Genomic DNA, 19,319 nt, shown 5'->3' with positions numbered 1-19,319 from the left:
GCGATTACAGTTGTTAAGCGGCGAAACGTGGTCGCCCGATAAAGATAAGTACACGTGTCAATATTGACGTTACTCTTCCCGTCGCCGCTCACCGCGTTCACACTGCTCTTCCGGAGACCTAACTATGCTTGGCCTTTCCATAGCGCTATCACAACACACATGAAATCAGTTGCTAGGCGGGCTATTGTTTAACATATGAAAGTGTAGTAATGTGACTCCCTGCTTTGTATGCTGCAGTTGCCGCTTCCCGACAACGGCAGCTTATGTAACCGTACTCTTTACGAGGAAACTCTTGTGGCGAGTGAACGCTATTGGCGAAGGCGAGCTTACTGGTTCTTTTTTTTACTGCAAGCGTACATGCCCCGTCTGTGAAATCGGCGAGATTATATGTGTCGCCGCGAAGGTAGGGAGCACCGGAGAAGGAAGGTGCCTGGAGGTGGAGGAGGCCGCTGAGGATGGCTGAGCACGGAGGAGTGCGCCGAGGATGGATGGATGGTATGAACATCCCCCTTGAAGTGGGGTGGTGGGTCTTACCCCCAAGTTCTTGTTCGCCACCAAGCACGCGTCAAAGCAACGCCACCTTGAGGAAATTCTATGTGGCGTTGAGTGAAGCGGGGAAGGAGAAAAGAGGTGAAGTGTCGCGGAGGAGGAGGGTTGGCAGAGGCTCGCTGGGTTGACCTCTGGCAGTTACTATGGGTTGCGCGTGCGTTATGGACGTACCGGGTTTGTCTCGTGATTGAGCGAGAAGGACGGCCGCAGGCCAGGCACGAGTCGACTGACCCCGAAGTCGTCGCTAAGCGCTGGACACGAGCTGAACAAGTCCTGCAAGAGGAGCTGCGCCGCCATTGCAGAGATTTTCCACCATAATTTGTGCGGCGACGAATAGTGCGAATTATGCTAATGAACGGCCATATGAAATGGCGGCCGGGAGGAATGCGTATCACCGCATTTTCCCCGTCATTACATTTACGTTGCTCTCGGGTGGTGTTAGCATTCTTGTTCTGGGCCGTCATTTTTTTTTTAAACACGTTTATTTGAAATAATATTTGTTGAAAATTGCAGACCTTCTGCGACTTTTTCAACACTCCGCTGTTGCATTTGTATTGTATTCAACTTTAATGATTTTTCCAATCGTCAGAAGTTATGACAACGGCGGCGTTTTATAAATAGAAATGTACGCAAGGAGGCACCTTGATGTTTCCTCACGCGGTGCGAGTAAGCAGAGAAGTGAAGAAGTGATTGCAGGTCCGGCGCTTGCGTAGCGCAAGCGAATACCTGTGGCACGCAACGCTATCAGTGATATTAGGCCGCCTCTCAGGCAGACGAGTTGGGCAGTCAGTTGTTTTGCGAGATAGCGATAACGCGGCCTAGAACATGCGCTCACCATCCCTGATAGGTCGCGCAGCTTGTCTCAAGGGCAAAAACAGTCGCTTTGGCGCCAATATACGTTGACTCATTCTGCTTCTCGGCGACACACATCCTAGCTAATAAAGCAGACGACAGAAGCGAGAAGTGTTTTCGATGGAATAATCGTAAGCTTTAACTGTAATATAGAGCTGCCTTATTTTTACTAAGGAGGAAAACTGTTTTGCTTTATCAAGAACGTTACGTTCAGTATCTGCATTATAGTTTCTTAACCGAAACGACAAATTTGCGTCACGTTACGAGAGCAAATCTGAGCCATTAGCGCCATTTTATAGGCGTCTATGTCATGCCTCGAAGAAAATGGCAGAATGCCAAGAATAGGGGCGCTATTCTGGACACACATGGCGGCTGCACAGATGCGATTATCCGCCATGTTTACTCTCTGATTGGCTGTGGAGAGCTCACGTGCCTTGAAATTTGTGCTGGGAAACGGAAGTGTTGCGAAATGTCATTTTGCGTTTTCATCAAGATGACGAACCGTGTCGTGGAGCTGCAAATTTTGTGGACTAATACATTATTTTGGTCCTTGGCAGATATATTGTGATGTTAGGGCTTCAAAAAGAATGTGAGCGGTAGCGTGCAGAAGCCAGTGCAATGCATCCGCAATTGCGCGAATATGTGGTGGCGATCCAAGATATGCGCCATGCCAGCTTGCTGATTGGCTGAAGGAATATCTCGTGAGGAGCGTCACAGGAAGGGCTGTTTCGTAAACGTCATTTTGACGATGCGTGACGTTGCACTGGGCAGTCATTGCTGAGATTTTCCGCCAGAATTTTGCTGCGACGAACCGCGCGAATTATGCTAATGAGCAGCCATATGCAATGGCAGCCGAGAGGAATGCGTATCGCCACATTTTTTCCGTCGTTTGGCGCCACAAAAATCTTTTGTTCATAACGCGTGCTCATAGTATTTGCATCGCTCTCGGGTGGTGTTGGCATTTGTGTTTGGGGCGATCATTTTTTAAAAGAACACGTTTATACGAAATAATATTGGTTGAACATAGCAAACTTTCGGCAATGTTGTCCACTTTTCACTGCTGCATTTGTACTGTAATCCAGATTAATGCCTTTTCGCACAATCAAAAGTTATGACAGCGGCCTCTTTTTAGTTTATAAAAAGAAATGTACGCAAGGCGGCGCCTTGAAGTTTCCTCCCGCGGGGCGAGTAACCAGCGAAATGAACAAGAGATGGCAGCGCCGACGCTTGCGTCGCGCTTGTGGATATCTCTGGCGCGCGCAACGCTATAGGTCATATTCGGCCGTTTCTCATAGCGTCCTCGATCACCTTGCCCCGGGATTGCCCCGAAACCAGAATGGTGCGCCTTGCACCGCCGTGGTGGCGCACTGCGGAGGGTCAACATCGAGGACAAAACTGCACCCATTGCAGGGTGCTTGCATGCAGTGCTACTTTGCTCCTGGCGCGCAAGACGCGCGCGAACACGCGCGCGCGCACATTTTGTTGTTTGCAGGTGCTGAGCATCTGCGGCAAGCGCTCGAACCTTGTCAAACTGCGTGCTCACAATGGATCTTATAACATACCTGGTTGCAAGCAAACACCAATGGATCTTATAAAAAATCCTGACGACCCGTTCCTGACGACCCGTTCCTGACGACCCTTTCAACGAACCTGTCCACTTTCGGCCGCTCTTCACCACATTGTTTTTGGACGAGGTCGATAAGCATGCTGTCTTCGCTGTCAGACGAACTTGAAAAAAGCTCATCGATTGCGGCAATTAGCAGCGCTTCCTTTCTCATTGCCGACATCTCCACTGGCTAACTCCGTCAACTCCGTTGCAACCGCAGCTATCGGGCCAGAGCATCCACGGTTCTGCAGTCGGCAGCGCGCGCGCGCGCGTCCCGCAGTGCTTGCTGGGATTGCACCCCGGCGCACCGCCGATTTTCTCGGTGCGAGACGGGGCAATGGAAAACCGCTCCAACAGGGTGCGCTTCCGGTGATCGAGGATGGTCGGTGCGCACCGGTGCGGTTGATCGAGGATGAATGTGCGCACCAAGGCGCCCCGGTGCGCACCGGTGCGGGTGATCGAGGACGCTATCAGCCAGCCGAGTCGGGCTGAGACACTCGCATTTCACGAGATAGCGATAACGTGGCCTAGAACGTGCGCGCATCACCACTGGTAGGTCGCGTATGTTTTCTCAAGCAAGAAAACAAGCGCGTTGGCGCCAACATGCGATGACTCATTCGATTTTCCGGGGGCACGCATCCTAGCTATTGAAGCAGACGACGGCTTGTACGCAGCAGACGACGGAAGCGAGAAGCGTTTTCGACGGAAAAATCATATGCTTTGAGATAGCTGCTTTATTTTTACTGCGGAGGAAAACTGTTTTGCTTTACCGATAACGCTACATGCAGTGCCTTCATTTCAGTTTCTTAGGTAAAACGTCAAGTTGGCGTCACGTTACGTAAGCAAAACGGGGCCACCAGCGCCATTTTGTTTGCGTCGCGCCTACGTCACGCATCGAAGAAAATGGCGGAATATCCAGAATAGCGCCCTAGAGCCGCAAGACAACAGGCGACGTCCATGGACTTGGGCCTCCCCACGGCCGTGCTGCTTAAGAAAAGCAAAGAAGCAGGATCGATACTCGGGTATCAGCGCTGAGCTTGCTTTGTGATAGCCGGATGTGGCGTAGTGAGAGTACGCCGGCGCCTGGGAATCGCGCTCAGATTTTCCACCGCGAAAAACGATCACTGGCGCACGGCTCACGTGACTGCGCGCCGGCGGCAGACGCAACAGCGAAACAATGCATGTAGATAAAAAGGGAGAGCTGCCCAGCGCGTGAGTGTTTGTGTGTGTGCTGCGTATGGTTTACACGATATCAGCGATGAGTCGCGATGGTGCCGTGCGCAAGTCACAGCGATTACGTACTACGCTTCCAAGCCGAGTTGGATGGCGCGCGAAACCTTATCGCCACGGTGCTGCGCCCCTTCTCATTCTCGCTTCCGTACTCGTGCTGTATGCAGTGCTTGCTATTGCGCTGAGTTTTTCTTTGTCTTTTTTTTTCTGCTAAGGTAACAGGACGATCGGTTGATCCTTGGCCACGGATAGCAGATAGGAATATCGCCGGCTTGAGCAAGCACCGCATGGATAATGTTCCACTACAATTCGTTTTCGTTCTGCCTACGTTGTCACCATGATCGGTCGATCGTGAGTGGTGGGTGATACGTTTAGAAGAATAGGCATGGGAAACTGGATATACGATTTGTGAAATGCGTACTCCAGTCAAAGATGGCAGTCACCCGCGGAGTCGCTGCTTTGTTCCAAACTACAGGCCAAGAGAGTTGCAGTTTCGCCCATTTAACATATACTGTATATAAAGGCACACCAGTGGAGAAACGGAGATACGACTTTTTATTCGTCCTCTCTTAGATGTCACGCTTCCTGCCGCTTGTGTGCTTTTTATTCCTTCATCTCGGCGCTGTTTTAGGGGTAAGAGTGGGCGTCAGCCAAGCATTCTAACGTGTACTTAACAGGTCAGGTACAGTTGAGGTGGTGTCCAAATCCACGCTCCTGTGACAACCCCTTTGGATAACAAATACATGCTCTCGAAGGCCAAGATTTTGCTGGCTGTATGGGGCGGAAGCGATTGCGGGAGCCGGGAACACGTCATGAACGTCAGGTTTTGGATACCGCGTACTGTACAGACGCACTATTAATTTTTTGTAGACAGTGTCTTCCTTGAAGGCTTCCCACCAGATTTTCTTGTCGGATTTACTTATCTTCGTACATCTATAGTGCAGTCTAAATATGTCCTACTGGTGCCTCTGGGTGTGCGTGTGCCACAGGGATATGTGTAACTGGGACTATTGAATATGTGATTATGGTGATGATGATGATGATGATGATGATGATGGTAACTAATTGCAAAAGTTTGGAATACGATTCAATGTCTAGCGGACGTCAATCAACCGTTGACGCTCCAGCGCGGCTATGGCGTTCCTGCGCGGTAGTCAGTCCAGTGGGGAACTCCGGATCAATTCTACCACCTGAGGTTCGTCAACGTGCACCGAATGAGCGAGCATTTTTACATATCAGCCCCATCCAAATGCGGGCCGCCGTGGCCGGGATTTGATCCGGCGACCTTTCCCTTAGCAGCACTGCGCCCTAGCCGATCACAAAGCCATAACAACCGACCTCTGGGTCAACAACAAGCGTCTAGGAAGCATAAAACTGCACATGCATAATTTTAGTTTTCAACAAGCAGATGACACGTCAGTTGTCGTCTATCTTGAGGGAGCGTGAAAAACGGCAATACCCAGCCTTCGAAGACGCGTACACAAGAGGAGACAAATTGCACGCGATAGGTCTAGCAGCAGAGACACATGTTGCTGGTAGTGCCAGCAGTGTGGTTGTGTGATTTTTTCTCCTTTTGTGTACGCGTCGTCGAAAGCTGCGTTTTGTCGTTTTTTACGCTATGCACCAAGCGACCCAGTACCACACTCTTGAGTGAGCTCTTCACGCGCTTTCACGCGAGGATTCCGTGGAGGTGCTTTGAGCAGATTTGAAGCCTTCCTGAAATACTGTTTGTCGCATTTTGCACCTATGGAAGCCAAAAAAGTCGGGGCACTTGGGCATCCCTACGTGGATGAATATCTTGCTTCCCGCCGGCCACAGCGCATTTCGGTGAGGGCGAAATGCGAAAACACCCGTGTACTTAGGCTACGTTCACACTTGGTCTCGGAGCAGGCGGAAGCGGAAAAAAACTTCACAAAATTCGCCCGCCCAGGCGGGAAAACGGGCGAAAAACCAGGCGGCGAAAAAATCGGTCTCGATTTTTCGCCACGGCGAAGCGGAACCGCTCTCTGCTTCACCGGAAGCTGCACTAGCATGTAAACATCCGGTCGCCAAATTTAACATTTTCCGTTGTTCATTGTTTATATTTAGGAAAAGCAATTAGCTAAAACTATCGAAACTATGTCCTGTTTATTTTCCGTGCTAGACTAAAGTTAAAAACGATACGCGCAGTTGCGCGAAACGATAGTTTGTAATAACTGATAGGTCAATGAATGAACGCATGTCTTGAAATAGTGTAAGGAACAGCGCCACCACGCGGACAAACATACGCAAACTAGATGGATGTGGGCGAAAGCGGCAGTGATTTCCGTTGCAGTGGCGAAACAAATGGGAACACCTTGTGCATGCGCGGAAAAGATTTTCCGACCGCTTTGGGTTTTCCGGCCGCTTGCGGTTTCCCAAGTGTAAACGTAGCCTTCAATTTAGGTGCACTTTAAAAAACCCCAGGTCGTCGAAATTTTCGGAGTCCTCCACTACGTCGTGCCTCATAATCAGAAAGTGGTTTTGGCACGTAAAACCCCATAATTAAATTTCTTTAGGTCTTCCCTATGATAAGTCGCTTTACGAAACGTAATGGTATTGTTTTCACGTTGCCTTCTATCATTTCTCGCATCACGTGCCTCGGCCTCGCTCGCGTACTTACGTGGACGTCCACGCCGGGCGCTGGCTAAGAAGCCCAGGTTCGTTCATCGGAGCGCGCGACAGAACTCGCCGAAGTCACCGACTGGCAGCGTCGCGACGCGCGGCGCTATGTACAGGGTGTTTCGGGCAATTTGCATCAAGGAAAAAAAACGTGGTTAGCCGCAGCTGAAAAAAACCAACGGCATATCGTTTGCCGTCATGTGGTGCTCATTAGGGTATTTTTTTATCCCGCTTTATTGGTCAGTTAACTAAGATCAGTTATGCAAAATGCTTTGAAGTTGAGAGTATGACGGAAGCCCGTCTGGTCGGGATGATGCATACTTAAAGGGAAGAGGTCTCGACACCGACCAAAATGGTTTTAAATAGTTACGTTTCGGCTCTCCCACTGGAGCCTTGTTCACAATGAAAGAAGCGGCAGAGCTGGCGCCCCTTTTTATGGACGCTTGTCCATTTTAACCTTTAGGGTGGACGCTTGTCTCTTTAACCTTTTCAATGAAGTCGTACGTATTGCGTATGTGCGTAGCACGTTTTCCAATGAGTGGCGAAATGATTCTGTGAAGAAACTTTGACACCTTAAGGAGCAGCGAACGTGTGATGTCCACAATGGGGCGCAGGGGAACATCGGGCTTGTGTACTTTCGGCAGGCCGTATATTGCTGGAGCAGATACATTGTGGCAAAGCAATCTGTAGTACAACTGCTTCTGTTGAGGCAGCACCATACGGAAGACGTCGGCGAGCAGTTTCTGCAGGTCCCTCTGGGAGAAATCTCGCGTGATTGCCAAGGAACGAAATCATTCTTCGCGTCTTTATCGCGAGTCCCTAATCATCCATACAACGGCACGCACTCTTAATCGCAACGAAGGCAATCTGCCGCCCATGTATGCCAGGTGCCTTGGTCAGGTTTTGAGACACACATAAAAAGGGGCGCCAGCTCTGCCGCTTCTTTCATTGTGAACAAGGCTCCCGTGGAGGAGCGCTAACGTAAATAACTATTTCAAACAATTTTGGTGGGTGTCTAGACCTCTTTCTTTGAAGTATGAAAAGTTTTTTTATATTCACTTTAGGGCCAAGTGCGTCGCGTTGCGGTGTAGAGGGGAGTTAAAGACGACCGATCCAATTTTTTGTGACAACGCACATGTTGCATGACGATTTTTTTCGGCGTTTAAAGAAAGCCTGCGAAATATGAGATAAAACCATGTGACTGCGCTCCAGCTTTATCGTAGTATAGAGCTCTCAACCACGCTTCGCGCGTAAGAATCATGCGCACGGACCATGACAAGGCATCGGCTTCACAGTGCGTCAGCATCTTTGGCGATGGCACACGGAAAGGAAGTGTCGTCGTCCCTGATAGGCGATAGGCTCGACGTACGGTTGAGAGCGGTGTAATACGGTATCGCACGAGCGCTATGACGTAGTTCTATGTCATAGTTGGCTGGCTTTCTTTGAACGCCGAAAAAAAATCACCAGGCAGCATGTTGTCGTAAAAATTGGGTTGGTTGTTTCTGAACCCCTTCTACAACGCAACAAAACGCACTTGACCCTAAAGTGATTAAATGTTTTGTATAATTATTGTAGTAAATAACCAATGAATCGGAATATAAAAAAATGCGCTGAGGAGCGCCACATGACGGCAAACCGTATGTCGTTGGTTTCATTCAGCTGCGGTTAACCACTTTTTTAAAATCCTTGGTTCAAGTTACGTGAAACACCCTGTATAGACCGGCCACCGGCGCAGTCTATCTCTGTGACCACGCGAGTTTTTGTACCATCTCCATCGAAGGCTCGTCCATCGGAGCGCACGACAAAACTCACCGAAATCACCGCACCGACTGGAGGGCTGTCAGTGCCTTTAAGGAGGGGCTGCATGGGAACGCTGGCATTATAAGCGGCATCGGAGCCAGCTGTTGAAGAAGACGACGACCAATGCGCGAGCAGTGGCATGAATGCGTCTATATGATCACGTAACTTTTTGTACCATCTCCGGCCACGCCTCAAGATTTTCCGCTTCATGAGCCATACAAGCGCATAAAAAAACGTATGGAAGGGGTCAATCCATGGATGACTTAGGCGTTATTCTCTAGAACGGCAACTACAACGTGCGTGGAAATAAACCTTCAGAAATCTTGACACAATATCTGCTATTAGCTTTCATTCATTCAAATAGCTTTATTCAGTACCCTGAGATTTGGTGGGATAGGTCTGGACCCCACCTAGGTTTAGGCCAAGGGTTGTTGGCACTTGCCTCTTGGTTGTTGGTCCTTGTTGACAAAAGTCGTCACTTTTGTCGCGGTTATTAGCTAATTTTAGGAGTCGTAGTGCCTCTGGGGGAATACGAAAGTTGGCGAGGTTTCGTATGGCCGTCTGGGAATCACTGATGATTATGTCCGCTTGTGTTTGTGCTATGGCTAGCGGACTCATCCGCGGTTTTTGCGTGTAGCGTGTTGACTGTAGCGCTCGACGTGCATTTTCCCTCGTAATTTATCACCACTGCTGTGTAGGCGTGCTTGTGTCTGTATCTAGCTGCGTCTACAAATGTGGTGTCGTTGCTGTTACCGAATTTCTTCTGTATATTACGCGCTCTGCTTTGCCGTCTACCATGATGTTGGGTAGGATGCATATTCTTGGGAATTGGAGGGATGGCTATCATGTCTCTGATTTGTCTGGTCATACCTACTTTGACGCCATGTTGGGTATAATACCTTATACCTGGGCGATGCAATATTTGCCTACTTGTTTTAGTTTTGGACAGGCGTTCGTAATGTGCTATTCGTTGTGCCTCGATTAGATCGTCCAGTGTATTGTGGATACCTAGCTGCAGTAGTCTATCGTTGCTGGTGGTGATGGAGAGTCCGATTGCTTGCTTGTATGTTTTTCTCTAATTTGTATTTTTCTGACGAGTACCATCGTAGGTACGATGCCACGTATACTGTTCTGCTTATTACGAACGCTGGGACCTGTTTAGGCAGATTTCCTTCTTTCATTCCACTATGTTTGTTGGTTATTCGTTTAAGTAGCCGCATGATTTGATATGCTATATTGTCTAATTTGCGTATGGTCTCCCTAGTGCAGCTGCTACTTTCAATGATGAGGCCCAATACTCTGATCTTGTCAACCTTGGGTATAGGCGCACCATCTGCTGAATTTGTTGATTGTTCCGGCCACGTTGCGATGGCACATAAATGAGGAGCTCAGATTTCTTTGCCGAACACACCAGTCCGGTTCCTGCTAGGTATCGCGCAACTGCTTTTTTTTTATTGAAGTGAATGTAAGGAGAGGTTGGCGCCTTTATGGGGGCACCGGCTACTCCTTGTCACTTGGCAAACGAAACAAACTTGCGTAAAAAGGGAGAATAGCGACACAAAATGTAACACTCAGTAGAACACCGGATCAATAAAAAACATACAGTCCAACAGTACATTAGTCGCAAAGTTCTGTGCATTAGTTCAGTCCACGTACGCATATATGAAGTCAGTTGTTTTGAACAGCCAAAACACACCACACATGTAATACACTGCAAGTAAAGAACAGAATTATACATTTTGCAAGAAAGTTGCGATCACCTCATAAACCAATTATGAACCACGAACAACGTTTATGCAACTCATTTAGCGTATTCGGAATATCTGATACATAATATTTTCCTAAAATGTTGGTGTCCTCTAAGAACTTTTTCAGAGCAAGAAGTGCTTTTTTGAAGGCCCGCAGTTGGCCATGGGTCAAGTATTTTTTTTTAGAGTGAATGGTCTTTTGTCTAATATAAACAAATTAGCTTGCAGTACCGTTCTTTGTGTATCGTATTTCGTGCACTCGAGAAGACGATGATGCACATCTTCGTCTGGATGGCAACAAGAACACTGCGGACTAGAGACTCGTTTTATCCTGTACAAGAAGTGTTTCGTAAATGCAGTACCAAAACGCAGGCGGTGTACCAATGTTTCAAATTTTCTGTTGTCTCTTAGAGTTTCCGGCACTGATAAGCTCATACATGGGTCTATAGAGTATAAATCCGAGTTTTTAGTTTGCTGGTCAAACCAGGTAGTTCTGCTGAGGCGACAAGAAATTTGTCTCAGGATCAGACGGACTTCACTACGCAAGAGGGGAAGATTGGTTGTCTCTGCGTTATTGTGCGCTCGATTCGCAGCTGCGTCCGCTGCAGTATTACAAGGAATATTGTAGCGACCAGGTATCCCCTGAAATGCAATAACAATTTCGCTCTTACCACCAAGGCTCCGTGGGTATATATATATATCGTGACGTCACAGTAAGGGCTGACCATTACTGAGCCCGAAAGACGTGGCGAGGGACCCTCGGCACAGTGCGCGCTGATGATGCGCCCGCACGCGGTATGAATAAAAAGGGCACACACGTGATGATGATAATGCACAGATGATGAAGTGTACAATAAATGCCACACCTTAGGTCTCTGAATGGATGCGCAAACAGGCCAATGGGAAGCGCGGCGCTCATTGCCTGCCACGTCCCTGTTATTCGAGCTGCTCGATCGATCGCTGTAGAGACATCTCCGCTTTGGAGGTTTAGGTCAAGTATCGGGTGGTATTTTCTTTGTTCGCCTTGTTATTTTACGTTACTTTGCTGTCTTCTTTTCCTTTCTCGTTTGAACAAGTTTGATGTGATTTTCAGTTAGTCAGCCTTGTTTGACGTCTGTATCATCACCTGGCATCGCGGATTTTCCGTGGTAAGCCACGGTAGCTCCTCAGGAGATACCTCTTGAGTTTTTTCTCCGCAGTGGAACCGGCAACGTTCCCGCCGTGATAGTCCGTACCGACGGGGGTATGATCGGCATGAAAAACCCAAAGACGAATCAGGTGGAGCTATAGAAGACTTCAACTCAGGTCCGCCAGTTCGGCAGGAAAAAAATTATGTGGTTTTATATGCCAAAATCACGATCTGATTATCAGGCACTCCGTAGTGGATAACTCCGGAAAGTTCGACCACCTGGGGTTCTTTAACGTGCACCTAAATCTAAGTATATGGGAGTTTTCGCATTTCACCGCCACCGAAATGCGGGCGTCGCGGCCGGTATTCGATCCCGCGATCTAGTGCTCAGCAGCCCAACGCCATAGCCACTGAACAACCACGGCGGGTGACAATAAAAATACTCCAATTGAGTCAGTCAGTCAGTTACATGCGCTGGGACGATGCGTCCGACAGAAATTGAGGTCTGGTCCCTAATTTACAAGGTTTACGCTATGGCTCCACGCATTCTACAATGTGCCAAATGTTGGTGATTCGGTCACAACGTGAGGGGCTGCAGATCTGCTCCACGCTGCCGTGCTTGCGGCGACAGCCATAATTTTAGTGATTGCTCATCCAATGAACAGAAATGCTGTCTTCGTGGTGGTGGTCACCCCGCCAACTACTCGAATTGTCTTGCAAGGACCTAGGAACTTCAAGTTATATGAGTAATTGAAAGGAGAAGTTGCTCACGCCGTGATACTTTTGCTGAGGTCCAGGGAAGATCTAAGGGATATGCAGAAGTGAAAGCTCATCAGCAAATGGTTGCAGACTCAATTGAAAAGGTGTTGTCAAAATCTATAGAATGACTAACATCAAACCTGTCGGGGTAGGGGAGACTTTGACTCAAGTGTTGACACCCAAATGATTCAGCTTTTCAGTTCTGTAGCTAGTTCTGATGCTAGCTCGAAGATTCCTACTCATCTCCTTACACCGAACGCTGAGCTCCTTTGCCAGTTATTGTAGAAAACACTGAAAATACAAGGCCATCAAGTTCAACTCAGCAGACCGACAACGGATGCTCAGTGCCGGAAAACAACCGAGATGTAGAAATGGATCTACCGACGCTTCAGCACACAAGAGCACCTAATAATTCATCGATTTGTGTCCTGCACTCAAAAACCCAAACATTTTGTTAAAGATAGTCTTTGCAAGACGGATGCTAATACTAATTCTTCCAGCTTTTCCCCTCATTCAAAACCCGCAATGTACTGTAAAGACAGTCTTTCGAAGACAGATTTTTAAAGAGAGTATTTTAGAGCATTTGGTTTGTAAAGTAGGTATTCGTTCATCATAGGTTGTTTAAAGGTATTACAGTGGAACTGCCGTTCCATTATTTCTGCAGCTACAGATTTAATATATTTTTGTTCACAATTTTCTCCCGTGATTATTCTTTTGCAGCAAACTGGGCTCTGAAATGTCTAATATTTTTGCACAATAAATTATCGTTTATTTCGATTAGACCATCCATCGAGAGATAGAGGATTTGCTTTCTTGATAACAACTGAAATAGGCCACAAAGCAAAGAAATCCTATCAGTATGTGTGTACGGAGTGCGAGATACTAGCAATAGATTTAACTCTCCCTAGTTGTTCCCCATTTTCCTTAGTAAATACATGATCGATTTTCCCCGATGTGCACATGTATAGGAAATTCGTTACCTTGATACTGTTGTCAAATCTCGTAAGAAAGAAAAAGCCGGAGACTCATTCGCATCATGTGTCCTGGGTTTTCAAAATGGACTCATGATTGTCCAAAAGCGGCTGTCGGACTGGGCAATTAATCGAAATTTTTGTTGCTTAAACACGAAAGTAGTTACGTTTTTCAAGGTCTTTCTAAATCAGCATTGGATCTAACATTTGCCAGTTCGGGGATTTCCGTCACTTCCTGGTCTACTGTCGACTCTGCCTAAAACAATGACCATCTATCTATTAGGCTTGATATTGTATTCCCTTTTATCTCTTTAGAATCTCTGGTGAACACTCGTGTCAATTACCAGAAATTTCAGTGTGTCTTCACGACAGTGCTCAACTCCCAGATAATGGTGCCGGATTAGGCTTTGCTCTGTATTAAAAGGTCCTTTAAGAAGTATCAGTTTAATATTAACTTGGATAAAAATGCTACCTCTCCTTGGTGGAATTCGGAGTGCACGCGGGATTATAGACGACGAAAAGCCGCTTGTAGTAAACTACTTTACAATCAGTGTCCGAGTAATACCCCAGTCATACGGGCACTTTCAAAGTCCTTTGAGGTTAAGGAGCATTGAGCTTTCAAAGGCCCATTAGTTCAAGGGAGATGTGTCGGTGCTACACGGTCTCCAGATTGTCTCCGTTGAAGCTTTTAACAGAAACCGCAACGTATCCTTAGCGCTGCCATCGCCTCGTAAATAATAAAAAAATATGGCTCAAATGCGTCTTATAATAAATTTATATATATTTTTTCAGCAATATTTATTTTTTCTAATACATAGAAACATCAAAACAAAATGCACGCGCAGTAAAGGCATTATTTTACCAAATACAGACGTATTTATTGTAATGATGGCCACCATGTGTGCCGCTTCGTATACCGCATGTTGGCGTCGATTCTTCGTTGTTGCCCTTGCTTCAGTTCGTTAGGTTAGTGTTCTCGCCTTTTTTCAAAGCAACGATTGTGAAGTTGAGCTATGACGCTGAAGATAGCCGAGGAGACTGAAATGCCTAGCAGCCGCTCGCCAAAGAACCAAGTCGCACATGGCACCCGTGTTGCCCGTGTTTGTGTCGATCGTGTCGATGTTGCTGCTGACGACAGGCCGTGCCGGCGCTGCTGTACCGGCAGGTTCATGATGGAGATGTCGGGTGTCCCGAAAGTGTTTAGTACCTTAGTAATAGTATTTCGTACTTACAAGCTTGTTCTGAAGACGTAAAAATTGAACTTCCATATTTTTGGATATCTTTTTTTCTGCAGTCGGACGCCCTCTAGGCTCGAGAGTATTCCCTTGAGGTTTCAAAGGACGAACGCGCACTCCTTCGACTCAAAGCTCCCTTCCAGTAAGGCTCCTTTGTTGTGTCTGTGTGACAGCGCGCATTCTCCCTTGAAGTAAAGGATCTTTGGTTCAAAGGACTTTGAAAGTGCCCGTGTGACTGGGGTATAACTGGAGTGATTTTAAGTTCGCAGCGGCTACATTCAAGAGAACAGTATCGAATGCCAAAGACGAGTATGATGAAAAACATCATGACTTCCTCTCTAACTCATTGAGAGGAAGTTCCTTCGATTTAAATAGTTCATACCAACACCAGCGAATGTTGCGTCGAGAATTGCTTCACCACGCGAGATATCTGCTTCCTTAGAATTCATAGGAAAGGGCTTCGCGAAACGCTTAACATCACGTTTGCCGAATGGGCTATTAAGGCCTCCTATCCCAGATGACTTTGTGGGAGTCACAGTCAGCTTTCCAATGCCGTTAGATCTCTGCCTGCCTTAGCTCCGTCCTGACGGCATTTCCAATGTCATGCTAAAGATTTTGTTTGCAATGTCTCCTTAAGACCTCAACACGGTGAATTATTATCTAAAAATGCTTGGATTCCTGTAGAATGGAGTACAGCCAAAATAATTCCGCTACTTAACAAACAAAGCGCTGGCTACAATCTTGACAATCTTAGTCCTATATCTCTTACCTCAAATATGGTAAAACTTATTTAAAGAGCTTTATATGAGCGCATGATGGATCATATATTTCAAAATTCGTTACTGAGCTCAAGTCAAATCGGTTTCCACCGTGATCTCTCCATTTGGATGTGCGCATGTAAACTTGGAAAGCCATATCTAACTTGCTCGGCATAAAAAAGAATTTTGGGCTTTAGTTGCTCTTCACGTAGCGAAGGCTTATGATAACGTCGAGTACTCACTACTGCTGGACAGATTAATTCCTACAATTCTTCGAGATGTATAACGGCATATGTTTTCGAATTTCTATGAAATGGAATATTTCATTGTTTTCAAAGCGGCTTTTCTTTAACGAAGTTCGACCAAACAAGAGGGGTTCCCCAGGGAGCTGTTCTGTCTCCTGTACTATTTTCCCGCTTGATAAGTCCAGTTCCACTGCGCCAGGATGTGAATCGGTGCGTCTATACAGACGACATTGCATTTTTCGCAAGAGCAAGAGACATCAATTCTCTTTACCTGTCTTTGCAAACGCACCTCTGCCTGGAGATGTGGCTTCACAATCTTCATCTGTCATTAAACGTAAACAAAAGTGCAGTCCTTGTCTTTCCGCTTACCGGGCCGATACAGTTATAAGCATATGATCAGAGAACCATTGATTCCACAGGTACAAAATCGCACAAGTAGTTGAGTATCACATATGGCGGAAAACTTAACTGGTGTTCTCACAGAAAATTAAGCTTCGCCTTCAAGAGTGGAACGCGACAGCGTTCCCGTCGACCCGCCAAGAGGTGTAAGACAGTGGGCTACGGCGCAGCGACTACGCGCCCCGCATCGGACGCGGGGAGCGTCGAGCAGCGCCGCGTTCGGCGCGGCAACGAAATGTGCGCCTGAGCAAGGGACGCACGCCTGAGCCTTAGAAACAGCTCGTTTTTAAGGCAACCCCGCATTCACTAGAGACGCTTTTGTACCGCTTTGAAGCATCGAACTCGTGGCTCAGTGGTAGAGTCTCCGTGTCACACTCCGGAGACCCTGGTTCGATTCCCACCCAGCCCATCTTGCACGTTGTTTTAACGCGATAGCGTTAAGGAGCTCGTGTCGCAGAAAAGCCGGCGTCGTCGGTGTCGGCGGCGTTGGCCGTGAGCGATAAATCCCAGCAGGCAGTTCATGAATAAAAAAGCTTAAGCGTCCTCCAATTTTTTTATTCATAAAGTGGCTGCTGGGATTTATCGCTCACGGCCAACGCCTACGACGCCGACACCGACGCCGACGACACCGGCTTTTCTGCGACACGAGCTCCTTAACGCTGTCGCGTTAATATTGCAATGGAAGGGACACGAGCGCTAGGCTTACTACGGACAATCAGTAACCGGCGTTCCGGCATGCAAAATGACACACTAAGTAAGATTTCCCGTATGTATGTACTACTGGTACTAGAATTTGGCTGCGTTTTCTTATCCGGATGTGTAAAATGTAAAATAAGACCAGTTGTTCTTTTAGAGAGAGAGAAGCTCTTCGACTGTGTTTTGGTCTTCCTAAATTCGTCGCTAATAATGTGTTATACCAGGAAGCGCGCCTACCTTCACTTCACTCGTGATTCCGTATGCTTACGGTTCAGACCTACTTAAGAATTTATGAATCTCCTCTACGACGTACACAACATGCATTTATTAGTGAACCAAGTTCATTTTTCGAGAACACGTGGCCATGGTTGCATACTCCACCGGTTGTATTTGTGCAGGCAGAATTAGCACATTTAAATATTCGCCTTAGGGAAATCATTCAGTTTGATAGTTCCACGTTGTCGCTGAAAATTGAATTTGCAGACATTTTTCCCAATAACGCAAAATTTCTTCCCCGATATATTTGAATGCCCTTTTGCAAGAATATTTGGCCCATTTCCTAACAAATGTAATCGCGACTGATGGTTCTTCATGTGAAGAGAAGGCAGACGTCAGAATCTACTAACCGTCCCTGGACTGGTCTTTTTAACTTCGCCTGCCAGACTGCACATCAATTTTTCAGGCCGAAATTCTGGCAATAGTTCTTTCTTTGCGAAAGTTACCCCTTCATGTTACAATAGTTGTTATTGTCACAGATTCTCGTTGTGTACGCAGCGCGCTTAGCTCCTTACGTACCACGTCCATTGTGCATCGTTAGCCCGCTAACGATGGCTTGAAATGCCGCTTTCGAGGCCTTCCGAGCCGCTCACGGACGCACTGCGCTATTGAACGTGAAGGAGGAGAACTATATTTTTGTGTTTTTTAAGCAGTTCAATGTTTTCCCAAGGGGCAGTAATTTTTGAACATGCTCCGAAGTTTCGCGATAATCAAAATAGGAAGCAAAATGGCTGCTTCCGGAAGTGGCGCTCGCGCTTCTAAAGATCGCAGATCTCGTGATTCCGCTGCTTCATTGGCTCATTTTATCGACGGATCGAGCAGCAGCGAGCCTGAGGATGCTGCCTTTTTGTCGGACTTAGACTCTGAGAGTCACGACGACGCAAAGCAGCTCGAAACATCGGCGGCCGCAGACCGGCACGCCCAACTGTAGCACTTGTAGTTAAATTTTTGTAGTGGAATAGCTGTTCAATAAAAAAAAAAACTGATTTCTTCATAGGTGGTGCCTATTAGACGGCAATACATTTTGTATGTTTCATAATGTTTGTTACATATTTTTCTTAGTAGATAGAAGCGTACCTTTACAAACTTTGTTCAGTCGTATCCCACAATCTTGATTCTGGAAATGTATATATTCTTTTATGACATATATCTCGTTAATAAATTATTTATGCGTGAAAAGTGCATTCATTCGGCTTTTTTGTTTATGTATTACATAAAATATTCAGTGCAGTAGTTTTTTCATCAAAAAAGACCTGGCGTAACCTACAAAAACATCTTTTTCCCCCATGGTAGGGAAACAGTTAACGCGCCTACAAATTCGACAGCTTTGAACACGTTTTATACATTAGTACCGCCCCGGTAGTCCATTTAGTATGGGTACCAGGCCGCGGAGACTTTCATGTCAATGAAATCGCCGATGCTTTAGCACGAGCTTCTTTAAAAGACCCGGTCACATCTTTGCTGCCGGCAACTGAGCATATCACTGGGGCCAGATATAGGCCGCTTTCTTTGACCGAATGCAAAAAAGCCACTCATTAGTAAAATCTACACACTTTATAGATCTAAATTATTCTTGGAATCAACAATGGTGACCCAACCGGCAATTCGAAGTATCATTTACAAGCCTGAGTTGCCGTATTCCACCACTTAATTTTTACGTACACAGATGAGGTCTCGCGGTATCCCCTCTACTACCCCTGCAATGAGCCGGAATCCATCGATCGCTTTTTATTAGCGTGTCGGATGTTTTCTATTCACCGAAAACAATGTTTAGAAATTCCGCTTTGAAATCTAGGACAGTCTTCATGCAGTACTGTTATACTCTTACTAGGAGCAACCCTCTTAGGATACACTCACAGGAACGTTTGCCGAGCCATTCATAATTTCCTCTCTGACACAAAAAGATTGCCTTAATAATATTTCGCCTTTTTCATGATTGATCTATTTCTCTTTCAATAAATTAAATATTTAGAAAATTCGAAGTAAGAATATCACAGTTATAATATTATTATTGTTATTCAAAATTTAACTTGCTCATTGGTTAGGTCTATCCTAGCGAGTGTGAGCAGCAAATTTTTTCATGTATTCATTTGAGAAGAACATTCTATTTATTGCATCTACAGGTGAGGGTAGGTAATGTGAGTGTCTGTGTTAGCTCTATGGAGATGGAAGGCTTCTGAAAGAATCAATGTTTAAATATAGATGGGAACGTTTCTTGCACATTTTCTAGAAGTTCACAATTTGACCGACAAGTGCCGCCCCGAACCGCGGAGGCGTAGGGTGCCTCGATGCGCGCGCGTCCTCTCTAGGTTGAGGTCACCCTTTGGGAGGGCGAGAGAGAGAGAAAAAAACTTTATTGCTCCGTTAATCGGAGTTATGGCAGGTCTGGGTGGGGCCCTCAGTCCAGGGCTCCACTGGCTCTTGCG

At 46.6% G+C, this 19,319-nt stretch overlaps 1 protein-coding gene across 6 annotated transcripts in view; it reads left to right on the top strand.

Moving 5' to 3' along the window:
• LOC135911965 (isobutyryl-CoA dehydrogenase, mitochondrial-like) overlaps window positions 1-19,319 on the top strand; it is a 573,736-nt gene that overhangs the window by 254,129 nt on the left and 300,288 nt on the right. The gene's annotated exons all lie outside the window — the stretch shown is intronic.

This window comes from Dermacentor albipictus, chromosome 10 (genome assembly GCF_038994185.2).
Source record: "Dermacentor albipictus isolate Rhodes 1998 colony chromosome 10, USDA_Dalb.pri_finalv2, whole genome shotgun sequence".
Lineage (NCBI taxonomy): Eukaryota > Metazoa > Arthropoda > Arachnida > Ixodida > Ixodidae > Dermacentor > Dermacentor albipictus.
This window is presented reverse-complemented; position numbering and strand designations above follow the sequence as displayed.